Raw genomic sequence first — 13999 nt, forward strand, 5'->3', positions numbered from 1 at the left:
CTCTCTCTGGGGGATATTTATTCCAGTCTCTCTCTCTGGGGGATATTTATTCCAGTCCCTCTCTCTGGGGGATATTTATTCCAGTCTCTCTCTCTCGCTGGGGGATATTTATTCCAGTGCCCCTCTCTCTCTGGGGGATATTTATTCCAGTCTCTCTCTCTGGGTGGATATGTATTCCAGTCTCTCTCTGGGGGATATTTATTCCAGTCTCTCTCTCTTTCTCTCTGGCGATAATTATTCCAGTCACTCTCTCTCTCTGGGCGATATTTATTCCAGTCTCTCTCTCTCTCTCTCTCTCTGGGGGATATTTATTCCAGTCTCTCTCTCTGGGGGGATATTTAGTCCAGCCTCTCTCTCTCTCTCTCTCTCTGGGGGATATTTATTCCAGTCTCTCTCTCTGGGGGGATATTTATTCCAGTCCCTCTCTCTCTGGGGGGATATTTATTCCGGTCTCTCTCTCTCTCTCTGGGGGATATTTATTCCAGTCTCTCTCTCTCTCTGGGGGATATTTATTCCAGTCTCTCTCTCTCTGGGGGATATTTATTCCCGTCTCTCCCTCGCTCTCTCTGGGGGATATTTATTCCAGTCTCTCTCTCTCTGGGGGGATATTTATTCCAGTCTCTCTCTCTGGGGGGATATTTATTCCAGTCTCTCTCTCTGGGTATATTTCTTCCAGTCCCCCTCTCTCTCTCTGGGGGGATATTTATTCCAGTCTCTCTCTCTGGGGGATATTTATTCCAGTCTCTCTCTCTCTCTCTCTGGGGGATATTTATTCCAGTCTCTCTCTCTCTGGGGGATATTTATTCCAGTCTCTCTCTCTCTCTCTCTGGGGGATATTTATTCCAGTCTCTCTGTCTGGGGGATATTTATTGCATTCTCTCTCTCTCGCTGGGGGATATTTGTTCCAGTGCCCCTCTCTCTCTCTGGGGGATATTTATTCCAGTCTCTCTCTCTCTCTCTCTGGGGGATATTTATTCCAGTCTCTCTCTCTCTCTCTGGGGGATATTTATTCCAGTCTCTCTCTCTGGGGGATATTTATTCCAGTCTCTCTCTCTGGGGGATATTTATTCCAGTCTCTCTCTCTCGCTGGGGGATATTTATTCCAGTGCCCCTCTCTCTCTGGGGGATATGTATTCCAGTCTCTCTCTGGGGGATATTTATTCCAGTCTCTCTCTCTTTCTCTCTGGCGGATGTTTATTCCAGTCACTCTCTCTCTCTGGGAGATATTTATTCCAGTCTCTCTCTCTCTCTCTTGGGGGATATTTATTCCAGTCCCTCTCTCTCTGGGGGATATTTATTCCAGTCTCTCTCTCTCTGGGGGGATATTTATTCCAGTCTCTCTCTGGGGGATATTTATTCCAGTCTATCTCTCTCTCTCTGGGGGATATTTATTCCTGTCTCTCTCTCTCTCTCTGGGGGATATTTATTCCAGTCTCTCTCTCTCTGGGGGATATTTATTCCCGTCTCTCCCTCGCTCTCTCTGGGGGATATTTATTCCAGTCGCTCTCTCTCTGGGGGGATATTTATTCCAGTCTCTCTCTCTGGGGGGATATTTATTCCAGTCCCTCTCTCTCTGGGGGGATATTTATTCCAGTCCCTCTCTCTCTGGGGGGATATTTATTCCAGTCCCTCTCTCTCTGGGGGGATATTTATTCCAGCCTCTCTCTCTCTGGGGGATATTTATTCCAGTCTCTCTCGCTCTCTCTCTGGGGGGATATTTATTCCACCCTCTCTCTCTCTGGGGGATATTTATTCCAGTCTCTCTGTCTCTGGGGGATATTTATTCCTGTCTCCCTCTCTCTGGAGGGATATTTATTCCAGCCTCTCTCTCTCTGGGGGATATTTATTCCAGTCTTTCTCTCTTTGGGGGGATATTTATTCCAGTCTCTCTCTCTCTGGGGGGATATTTATTCCAGTCCCTCTCTCTCTGGGGGGATATTTAGTCCAGCCTCTCTCTCTCTCTCTTTCTCTCTCTCTGGGGGATATTTATTCCAGTCTCTCTCTCTGGGGGGATATTTATTCCAGTCTCTCTCTCTGGGTATATTTCTTGCAGTCCGCCTCTCTCTCTCTGGGGGATATTTATTCCAGTCTCTCTCTCTCTCTCTGGGGGATATTTATTCCAGTCTCCCTCTCTCTGGGGGATATTTATTCCCGTCTCTCCCCCGCTCTCTCTGGGGGATATTTATTCCAGTCTCTCTCTCTCTGGGGGGATATTTATTCCAGTCTCTCTCTCTGGGGGGATATTTATTCCAGTCCCTCTCTCTCTGGGGCGATATTTATTCCAGTCCCTCTCTCTCTGGGGGGGATATTTATTCCAGCCTCTCTCTCTCTGGGGGATATTTATTCCAGTCTCTCTCGCTCTCTCTCTGGGGGGATATTTATTCCACCCTCTCTCTCTCTGGGGGATATTTATTCCAATCTCACTCTCTCTGGGGGATATTTATTCCTGTCTCCCTCTCTCTGGAGGGATATTTATTCCAGCCTCTCTCTCTCTCTGGGGGATATTTATTCCAGTCTTTCTCTCTTTGGGGGGATATTTATTCCAGTCTCTCTCTCTCTGGGGGGATATTTATTCCAGTCCCTCTCTCTCTGGGGGGATATTTAGTCCAGCCTCTCTCTCTCTCTCTCTCTCTCTCTCTGGGGGATATTTATTCCAGTCTCTCTCTCTGGGGGGATATTTATTCCAGTCTCTCTCTCTGGGTATATTTCTTCTAGTCCCCCTCTCTCTCTCTGGGGGGATATTTATTCCAGTCTCTCTCTCTGGGGGATATTTATTCCAGTCTCTCTCTCTCTCTCTGGGGGATATTTATTCCAGTCTCTCTCTCTCTGGGGGATATTTATTCCAGTCTCTCTCTCTGGGGGATATTTACTCCAGTCTCTCTCTCTCTCTCTCTGGGGGATATTTATTCCAGTCCCTCTCTCTCTGGGGGGATATTTATTCCAGTCTCTCTCTCTCTCTCTCTCTGGGGGGATATTTATTCCAGTCCCTCTCTCTCTCTCTGGGGGATATTTATTCCAGTCTTTCTCTCTGGGGGATATTTATTCCAGTCTTTCTCTCTGGGGGACATTTATTCCAGTCTCTCTCTCTGGGGGATATTTATTCCACTCTCTCTCTCTCTCAGGGGGGTATTTATTCCAGTCTCTCTCTCTCTCTGCGGGATATTTATTCCAGTCACTCTCTCTGGGGGATATTTATTCCAGTCTCTCGCTCTCTCTCTCAGGGGGATGTTTATTCCAGTCTCTCTCCCTCTCTGGGGGATATTTATTCCACCTTCTCTCTCTCTGGGGGATATTTATTCCAGTCTCTCTCTGGGGGGATATTTATTCCAGTCTCTCACTCTAGGGGATATTTATTCCAGTCTCTCTCTCTCTCTGGGGGATATTTATTCCAGTCTCTCTCTCTCTCTCTCTCTGGGGGATATTTATTCCAGTCTTTCTCTCTCTCTCTCTCTGGGGGATATTTATTCCAGTCACTCTCCCTTTCTGGGGGATATTTATTCATGTCTCTCTCTCTCTCTGGGGGATATTTATTCCAGTCTCTCTCTCTCCCTCTGGGGGATATTTATTTCAGTCTCTCTCTCTGGGGGATATTTATTTCAGTCTCTCTCTCTGGGGGATATTTATTCCAGTCTCCCTCTCTCTCTCTCTGGGGGATATTTATTCCAGTCTCTCTCCCTCTCTGGGGGATATTTGTTCCAGTCTCTCTCCGTCTCTGGGGGATATTTATTCCAGTCTCTCTCTCTCTCTGGGGGATACTTATTCCAGTCTCTCTGTCTCTGGGGGATATTTATTCCAGTCTTTCGCTCTCTCTCTGGGGGATATTTATTCCAGTCTCTCTCTCTGGGGGGATATTTATTCCTGTCTCTCTCTCTCTCTCTGGGGAATATTTATTCCAGTCTCTCTCTCTCTGGGGGATATTTATTCCAGTCTCTCTCTCTCTGGGGGGATATTTATTCCAGTCTCTCTCTCTGGGGGGATATTTATTCCAGTCCCTCTCTCTGGGGGGATATTTATTCCAGCATCTCTCTCTCTGGGGGATATTTATTCCAGTCTCTCTCGCCCTCTCTCTGGGGGGATATTTATTCCACCCTCTCTCTCTCTGGGGGATATTTATTCCAGTCTCTCTCTCTCTGGGGGATATTTATTCCTGTCTCCCTCTCTCTGGGGGGATATTTATTCCAGTCTCTCACTCTCTGGGGGGATATTTATTCCAGTCTCTCTCTCTCTGGGGGGGATATTTATTCCAGTCTCTCACTCTCTGGGGGTATTTATTCCAGTCTCTCTCTGGGGGGATATTTATTCCAGTCTCTCACTCTGGGGGATATTTATTCCAGTCTCTCTCTCTCTGGGGGGATATTTATTCCAGTCTCTCTCTCTCTGGGGGATATTTACTCCAGTCTCTCTCTCTCTCTCTCTGGGGGATATTTATTCCAGTCCCTCTCTCTCTGGGGGGATATTTATTCCAGTCTCTCTCTCTCTCTCTCTCTCTCTCTGGGGGGATATTTATTCCAGTCCCTCTCTCTCTCTCTGGGGGATATTTATTCCAGTCTTTCTCTCTGGGGGATATTTATTCCAGTCTTTCTCTCTGGGGGACATTTATTCCAGTCTCTCTCTCTGGGGGATATTTATTCCACTCTCTCTCTCTCTCTCAGGGGGGTATTTATTCCAGTCTCTCTCTCTCTCTGGGGGATATTTATTCCAGTCACTCTCTCTGGGGGATATTTATTCCAGTCTCTCGCTCTCTCTCTCAGGGGGATGTTTATTCCAGTCTCTCTCCCTCTCTGGGGGATATTTATTCCAGTCTCTCTCTTTGGGGGATATTTATTGCAGTCTCTCTGTCTCTGGGGGATATTTATTCCAGTCTCTCTCTCTCTGGGGTGTATTTATTCCAGTCTCTCTCTCTCTCTCTCTCTGGGGGATATTTATTCCAGTCTCTCTCTCTCTCTCTCTCTGGGGGATATTTATTCCAGTCTCTCTCTCTCTCAGGGGGGTATTTATTCCAGTCTCTCTCTCTCTCTGGGGGATATTTATTCCAGTCACTCTCTCTGGGGGATATTTATTCCAGTCTCTCTCTCTCTCTCTCTGGGGGATGTTTATTCCAGTCTCTCTCCCTCTCTGGGGGATATTTATTCCAGTCTCTCTCTCTTTGGGGGATATTTATTCCAGTCTCTTTGTCTCTGGGGGATATTTATTCCAGTCTCTCTCTCTCTGGGGTGTATTTATTCCAGTCTCTCTCTCTCTCTCTCTCTGGGGGATATTTATTCCAGTCTCTCTCTCTGGGGGATATTTATTCCAGTCTCTCTCTCTCTCTCTCTGGGGGATATTTATTCCAGTCTCTCTCTCTGGGGGATATTTATTCCAGTCCCTCTCTCTGGGGGATATTTATTCCAGTCTCTCTCTCTCGCTGGGGGATATTTATTCCAGTGCCCCTCTCTCTCTGGGGGATATTTATTCCAGTCTCTCTCTCTGGGTGGATATGTATTCCAGTCTCTCTCTGGGGGATATTTATTCCAGTCTCTCTCTCTTTCTCTCTGGCGATAATTATTCCAGTCACTCTCTCTCTCTGGGCGATATTTATTCCAGTCTCTCTCTCTCTCTCTCTCTCTGAGGGGATATTTATTCCAGTCCCTCTCTCTCTGGGGGGATATTTAGTCCAGCCTCTCTCTCTCTCTCTCTCTCTCTCTCTGGGGGATATTTATTCCAGTCTCTCTCTCTGGGGGGATATTTATTCCAGTCCCTCTCTCTCTGGGGGGATATTTATTCCGGTCTCTCTCTCTCTCTCTGGGGGATATTTATTCCAGTCTCTCTCTCTCTCTGGGGGATATTTATTCCAGTCTCTCTCTCTCTGGGGGATATTTATTCCCGTCTCTCCCTCGCTCTCTCTGGGGGATATTTATTCCAGTCTCTCTCTCTCTGGGGGGATATTTATTCCAGTCTCTCTCTCTGGGGGGATATTTATTCCAGTCTCTCTCTCTGGGTATATTTCTTCCAGTCCCCCTCTCTCTCTCTGGGGGGATATTTATTCCAGTCTCTCTCTCTGGGGGATATTTATTCCAGTCTCTCTCTCTCTCTCTCTGGGGGATATTTATTCCAGTCTCTCTCTCTCTGGGGGATATTGATTCCCGTCTCTCCCTCGCTCTCTCTGGGGGATATTTATTCCAGTCTCTCTCTCTCTGGGGGGATATTTATTCCAGTCTCTCTCTCTGGGGGGATATTTATTCCAGTCCCTCTCTCTCTGGGGGGATATTTATTCCAGTCCCTCTCTCTCTGGGGGGATATTTATTCCAGCCTCTCTCTCTCTGGGGGATATTTATTCCAGTCTCTCTCGCTCTCTCTCTGGGGGGATATTTATTCCACCTTCTCTCTCTCTGGGGGATATTTATTCCAGTCTCTCTCTCTCTGGGGGATATTTATTCCTGTCTCCCTCTCTCTGGGGGGATATTTATTCCAGTCTCTCTGTCTCTGGGGGATATTTATTCCAGTCTCTCTCTCTCTGGGGTGTATTTATTCCAGTCTCTCTCTCTCTCTCTCTCTGGGGGATATTTATTCCAGTCTCTCTCTCTGGGGGATATTTATTCCAGTCTCTCTCTCTCGCTGGGGGATATTTATTCCAGTGCCCCTCTCTCTCTGGGGGATATTTATTCCGGTCTCTCTCTCTGGGTGGATATGTATTCCAGTCTCTCTCTGGGGGATATTTATTCCAGTCTCTCTCACTTTCTCTCTGGCGATATTTATTCCAGTCACTCTCTCTCTCTGGGCGATATTTATTCCAGTCTCTCTCTCTCTCTCTCTCTGAGGGGATATTTATTCCAGTCCCTCTCTCTCTGGGGGGATATTTAGTCCAGCCTCTCTCTCTCTCTCTCTGGGGGATATTTATTCCAGTCTCTCTCTCTGGGGGGATATTTATTCCAGTCCCTCTCTCTCTGGGGGGATATTTATTCCGGTCTCTCTCTCTCTCTCTCTGGGGGATATTTATTCCAGTCTCTCTCTCTCTCTGGGGGATATTTATTCCAGTCTCTCTCTCTCTGGGGGATATTTATTCCCGTCTCTCCCTCGCTCTCTCTGGGGGATATTTATTCCAGTCTCTCTCTCTCTGGGGGGATATTTATTCCAGTCTCTCTCTCTGGGGGGATATTTATTCCAGTCTCTCTCTCTGGGGGGATATTTATTCCAGTCTCTCTCTCTCTGGGGGATATTTATTCCAGTCTCCCTCTCTCTCTCTCTGGGGGATATTTATTCCAGTCTCTCTCCCTCTCTGGGGGGTATTTATTCCAGTCTCTCTCCCTTTCTGGGGGATATTTATTCATGTCTCTCTCTCTCTCTGGGGGATATTTATTCCAGTCTCCCTCTCTCTCTCTCTCTGGGGGATATTTATTCCAATCTCTCTCCCTCTCTGGGGGATATTTGTTCCAGTCTCTCTCGCTCCATCTCTGGGGGATATTTATTCATGTCTCTCTCTCTCTCTGGGGGATATTTATTCCAGTCTCCCTCTCTCTCTCTCTCTGGGGGATATTTATTCCAGTCTCTCTCCCTCTCTGGGGGATATTTATTCCAGTCTTTCTCTCTCTGGGGGGATATTTATTCCAGTCTCTCTCTCTGGGGGGATATTTATTCCAGTCCCTCTCTCTCTGGGGGGATATTTATTCCAGTCCCTCTCTCTCTGGGGGATATTTATTCCAGTCTCTCTCGCTCTCTCTCTGGGGGGATATTTATTCCACCCTCTCTCTCTCTGGGGGATATTTATTCCAGTCTCTCTCTCTCTGGGGGATATTTATTCCTGTCTCCCTCTCTCTGGGGGGATATTTATTCCAGTCTCTCACTGTCTGGGGGATATTTATTCCAGTCTCTCTCTGGGGGGATATTTATTCCAGTCTCTCACTCTAGGGGATATTTATTCCAGTCTCTCTCTCTCTCTGGGGGATATTTATTCCAGTCTCTCTCTCTCTCTCTCTCTCTGGGGGATATTTATTCCAGTCTCTCTCTCTCTCTCTCTGGGGGATATTTATTCCAGTCACTCTCCCTTTCTGGGGGATATTTATTCATGTCTCTCTCTCTCTCTGGGGGATATTTATTCCAGTCTCTCTCTCTCCCTCTGGGGGATATTTATTTCAGTCTCTCTCTCTGGGGGATATTTATTTCAGTCTCTCTCTCTGGGGGATATTTATTCCAGTCTCCCTCTCTCTCTCTCTGGGGGATATTTATTCCAGTCTCTCTCCCTCTCTGGGGGATATTTGTTCCAGTCTCTCTCGCTCCATCTCTGGGGGATATTTATTCCAGTCTCACTCCGTCTCTGGGGGATATTTATTCCAGTCTCTCTCTCTCTCTGGGGGATATTTATTCCAGTCTCTCTGTCTCTGGGGGATATTTATTCCAGTCTTTCGCTCTCTCTCTGGGGGATATTTATTCCAGTCTCTCTCTCTGGGGGGATATTTATTCCAGTCTCTCTCTCTCTCTCTGGGGAATATTTATTCCAGTCTCTCTCTCTCTGGGGGATATTTATTCCAGTCTCTCTCTCTCTGGGGGGATATTTATTCCAGTCTCTCTCTCTGGGGGGATATTTATTCCAGTCCCTCTCTCTCTGGGGGGATATTTATTCCAGTCCCTCTCTCTGGGGGGATATTTATTCCAGCATCTCTCTCTCTGGGGGATATTTATCCCAGTCTCTCTCGCCCTCTCTCTGGGGGGATATTTATTCCACCCTCTCTCTCTCTGGGGGATATTTATTCCAGTCTCTCTCTCTCTGGGGGATATTTATTCCTGTCTCTCTCCCTCTCTGGGGGATATTTATTCCAGTCTCTCTCCCTTTCTGGGGGATATTTATTCATGTCTCTCTCTCCGCGGGATATTTATTCCAGTCTCTCTCTCTCTCTCTCTCTCTCTGGGGGATATTTATTCCAGTCTCTCTCCCTCTCTGGGGGATATTTATTCCAGTCTCTCTCTCTCTGGGGGATTTTTATTCCAGTCTCCCTCTCTGCGGGATATTTATTCCAGTCTCTCTCCCTTTCTGGGGGATATTTATTCATGTCTCTCTCAGGGAGTTATTTATTCCAGTCTCTCTGTCTCTGAGGGATATATATTCCAGTCTCTCTCTCTCTCTCTCTCTCTGGGGGGATATTTATTCCAGTCTCTCTCTCTCTCTCTCTGTCGGGGGGGGATATTTATTCCAGTCTCTCTCTCTCTGTGTTATTTATTGCAGTCTTTCTCTCTCTGGGGGATATTTATTCCATTCTCTCTCGCTGGGGGATATTTATTCCAGTCTCTCTCTCCCCCTCTCTCGCTGGGGGATATTTATTCCAGTCTCTGACTCTCTGGGGGGATATTTATTCCAGTCTCCCTCTCTCTCTCTGGGGGATATATATTCCAGTCTTTCTCTCTGGGGGATATTTATTCCAGTCTCTCTCTCTGGGGGATATTTATTCCAGTCTCTCTCTCTCTCTGGGGGATATTTATTCCAGTCTCTCTCTCTCTCTGGGGGATATTTATTCCAGTCTCTCTCTCTCTCTCTCTGTCTGTCGGGGGGGATATTTATTCCAGTCTCTCTCTCTCGCTGGGGGATATTTATTCCAGTGCCCCTCTCTCTCTGGGGGATATTTATCCAGTCACTGTCTCTCTCTGGGGGATATTTATTCCAGTCTCTCCCTCCCCCTCTCTCTCTGGGGGATATTAATTCCAGTCTCTGACTCTCTGGGGGGATATTTATTCCAGTCTCCCTCTCTCTCTCTGGGGGATATATATTCCAGTCACTCTCTCTCTGTCTCTGGGGGGTATTTATTCCAGTCTCCATCCCTCTCTGGGGGATATTTATTCCAGTCTCTCTCTCTCTCTGGGGGATATTTATTCCAGTCTCTCTCTCTCTGGGGGATATTTATTCCAGTCTCTCTCCCTCTCTGGGGGATATTTATTCCAGTCTCTCTCCCTTTCTGGGGGATATTTATTCATGTCTCTCTCTCTCTCTCTCTGCGGGATATTTATTCCAGTCTCTCTCTCTCTCTCTCTCTCTCTCTGGGGGATATTTATTCCAGTCTCTCTCCCTCTCTGGGGGATATTTATTCCAGTCTCTCTCTCTCTGGGGGATTTTTATTCCAGTCTCTCTCCCTCTCTGGGGGATATTTATTCCAGTCTCTCTCCCTTTCTGGGGGATATTTATTCATGTCTCTCTCTCTCTCTCTCTGGGGGGATATTTATTCCAGTCTCTCTCTCTCTGGGGGATATTTATTCCAGTCTCTCTCCCTCTCTGGGGGATATTTATTCCAGTCTCTCTCCCTTTCTGGGGGATATTTATTCATGTCTCTCTCTCTCTCTCTGCGGGATATTAATTCCAGTCTCTCTCTCTCTCTCTCTCTCTCTCTGGGGGATATTTATTCCAGTCTCTCTCCCTCTCTGGGGGATATTTATTCCAGTCTCTCTCTCTCTGGGGGATTTTTATTCCAGTCTCTCTCCCTCTCTGGGGGATATTTATTCCAGTCTCTCTCTCTCCCTCTGGGGGATATTTATTTCAGTCTCTCTCTCTGGGGGATATTTATTCCAGTCTCTCTCCCTCTCTGGGGGATACTTATTCCAGTCTCTCACTCTCTGGGGGATATTTATTCCAGTCTCTCACTCTCGGGGGGGATATTTATTCCAGTCTCTCTCTCTCTCGGGGGGGATATTTATTCCAATCTCTCTCTCTCTGGGGGGATATGTATTCCAGTCTCTCTCTCTGGGGGATATTTATTCCAGTCTCTCTCTCTCTGGGGGTTATTTATTCCAGTCTCTCTCTCTCTGGGGGATATTTATTCCAGTCTCTCTGTCTCTGTGGGATATTTATTCCAGTCTCTCTCTCTGGGGGTTATTTATTCCAGTCTCTCTCTCTCTGGGGGTTATTTATTCCAGTCTCTCTCTCTCTCTGGGAGTTATTTATTCCAGTCTCTCTGTCTCTGGGGGATATATATTCCAGTCTCTCTCTCTCTCTCTGGGGGGATATTTATTCCAGTCTCTCTCTCTCTGGGGGATATTTATTCCAGTCTCTCTCTCTCTCTCTGTCGGGGGGGATATTTATTCCAGTCTCTCTCTCTCTCTGTTATTTATTGCAGTCTTTCTCTCTCTGGGGGATATTTATTCCATTCTCTCTCTCTCGCTGGGGGATATTTATTCCAGTCTCTCTCTCCCCCTCTCTCGCTGGGGGATATTTATTCCAGTCTCTGACTCTCTGGGGGGATATTTATTCCAGTCTCCCTCTCTCTCTCTGGGGGATATATATTCCAGTCTCTCTCTCTCTGGGGGATATTTATTCCAGTCTCCATCCCTCTCTGGGGGATATTTATTCCAGTCTCTCGCTCTCTGGGGGGTATTTATTCCAGTCTCCATCCCTCTCTGGGGGCTATTTATTCCAGTCTCTCTCTCTCTCTGGGGGATATTTATTCCAGTCTCTCTCTCTCTCTGGGGGATATTTATTCCAGTCTCTCTCTCTCTCTCTGGGGGATATTGATTCCAGTCTCTCTCTCTCTCTCTGGGGAATATTTATTCCAGTCTCTCTCCCTCTCTGGGGGATATTTATTCCAGTCTCTCTCCCTTTCTGGGGGATATTTATTCATGTCTCTCTCTCTCTCTCTCTGCGGGATATTTATTCCAGTCTCTCTCTCTCTCTCTCTCTCTCTCTCTGGGGGATATTTATTCCAGTCTCTCTCCCTCTCTGGGGGATATTTATTCCAGTCTCTCTCTCTCTGGGGGATTTTTATTCCAGTCTCTCTCCCTCTCTGGGGGATATTTATTCCAGTCTCTCTCCCTTTCTGGGGGATATTTATTCATGTCTCTCTCTCTCTCTCTCTGGGGGGATATTTATTCCAGTCTCTCTCTCTCTGGGGGATATTTATTCCAGTCTCTCTCCCTCTCTGGGGGATATTTATTCCAGTCTCTCTCCCTTTCTGGGGGATATTTATTCATGTCTCTCTCTCTCTCTCTGCGGGATATTAATTCCAGTCTCTCTCTCTCTCTCTCTCTCTCTCTGGGGGATATTTATTCCAGTCTCTCTCCCTCTCTGGGGGATATTTATTCCAGTCTCTCTCTCTCTGGGGGATTTTTATTCCAGTCTCTCTCCCTCTCTGGGGGATATTTATTCCAGTCTCTCTCTCTCCCTCTGGGGGATATTTATTTCAGTCTCTCTCTCTGGGGGATATTTATTCCAGTCTCTCTCCCTCTCTGGGGGATACTTATTCCAGTCTCTCACTCTCTGGGGGATATTTATTCCAGTCTCTCACTCTCGGGGGGGATATTTATTCCAGTCTCTCTCTCTCTCGGGGGGGATATTTATTCCAATCTCTCTCTCTCTGGGGGGATATGTATTCCAGTCTCTCTCTCTGGGGGATATTTATTCCAGTCTCTCTCTCTCTGGGGGTTATTTATTCCAGTCTCTCTCTCTCTGGGGGATATTTATTCCAGTCTCTCTGTCTCTGTGGGATATTTATTCCAGTCTCTCTCTCTGGGGGTTATTTATTCCAGTCTCTCTCTCTCTGGGGGTTATTTATTCCAGTCTCTCTCTCTCTCTGGGAGTTATTTATTCCAGTCTCTCTGTCTCTGGGGGATATATATTCCAGTCTCTCTCTCTCTCTCTGGGGGGATATTTATTCCAGTCTCTCTCTCTCTGGGGGATATTTATTCCAGTCTCTCTCTCTCTCTCTGTCGGGGGGGATATTTATTCCAGTCTCTCTCTCTCTCTGTTATTTATTGCAGTCTTTCTCTCTCTGGGGGATATTTATTCCATTCTCTCTCTCTCGCTGGGGGATATTTATTCCAGTCTCTCTCTCCCCCTCTCTCGCTGGGGGATATTTATTCCAGTCTCTGACTCTCTGGGGGGATATTTATTCCAGTCTCCCTCTCTCTCTCTGGGGGATATATATTCCAGTCTCTCTCTCTCTGGGGGATATTTATTCCAGTCTCCATCCCTCTCTGGGGGATATTTATTCCAGTCTCTCGCTCTCTGGGGGGTATTTATTCCAGTCTCCATCCCTCTCTGGGGGCTATTTATTCCAGTCTCTCTCTCTCTCTGGGGGATATTTATTCCAGTCTCTCTCTCTCTCTGGGGGATATTTATTCCAGTCTCTCTCTCTCTCTCTGGGGGATATTGATTCCAGTCTCTCTCTCTCTCTCTGGGGAATATTTATTCCAGTCTCTCTCCCTCTCTGGGGGATATTTATTCCAGTCTCTCTCCCTTTCTGGGGGATATTTATTCATGTCTCTCTCTGGGGGATATTTATTCCAGTCTCTCTCTCTCCCTCTGGGGGATATGTATTTCATTCTCTCTCTCTGGGGGATATTTATTCCAGTCTCCCTCTCTCTCCCTCTCTGGGGGATATTTATTCCAGTCTCTCTCCCTCTCTGGGGGATTCTTATTCCAGTCTCTCACTCTCTGGGGGATATTTATTCCGGTCTCTCACTCTCTGGTAGGATATTTATTCCAGTCTCTCTCTCTCTCGGGGGGGATATTTATTCCAATCTCTCTCTCTCTGGGGGGATATGTATTCCAGTCTCTCTCACTCTCTCTGGGGGATATTTATTCCAGTCTCTCTCTGTCTGGGGGTTATTTATTCCAGTCTCTCTCTCTGGGGGATATTTATTCCAGTCTCTCTCTCTGGGGGATATTTATTCCAGTCTCTCTCTCTCTGTCTGTCGGGGGGGATATTTATTCCAGTCTCTCTCTCTCGCTGGGGGATATTTATTCCAGTGCCCCTCTCTCTCTGGGGGATATTTATTCCAGTCTCTCTGTCTGGGGGTTATTTATTCCAGTCTCTCTCTCTGGGGGATATTTATTCCAGTCTCTCTCTCTCTGGGGGATATTTATTCCAGTCTCTCTCTCTCTCTCTCTGTCTGTCGGGGGGGATATTTATTCCAGTCTCTCTCTCTCGCTGGGGGATATTTATTCCAGTGCCCCTCTCTCTCTGGGGGATATTTATCCAGTCACTGTCTCTCTCTGGGGGATATTTATTCCAGTCTCTCTCTCCCCCTCTCTCTCTGGGGGATATTT

General features: G+C 46.9%; 1 protein-coding gene across 1 annotated transcript in view; it reads right to left on the reverse strand.

The window, feature by feature from the left end:
• Positions 1 to 13999, reverse strand: part of fbxo28 (F-box protein 28) — a 179578-nt gene that overhangs the window by 105550 nt on the left and 60029 nt on the right. The window lies entirely within an intron of this gene.

This window comes from Scyliorhinus torazame, chromosome 4 (genome assembly GCF_047496885.1).
Source record: "Scyliorhinus torazame isolate Kashiwa2021f chromosome 4, sScyTor2.1, whole genome shotgun sequence".
NCBI classification, from domain to species: Eukaryota; Metazoa; Chordata; class Chondrichthyes; order Carcharhiniformes; family Scyliorhinidae; genus Scyliorhinus; species Scyliorhinus torazame.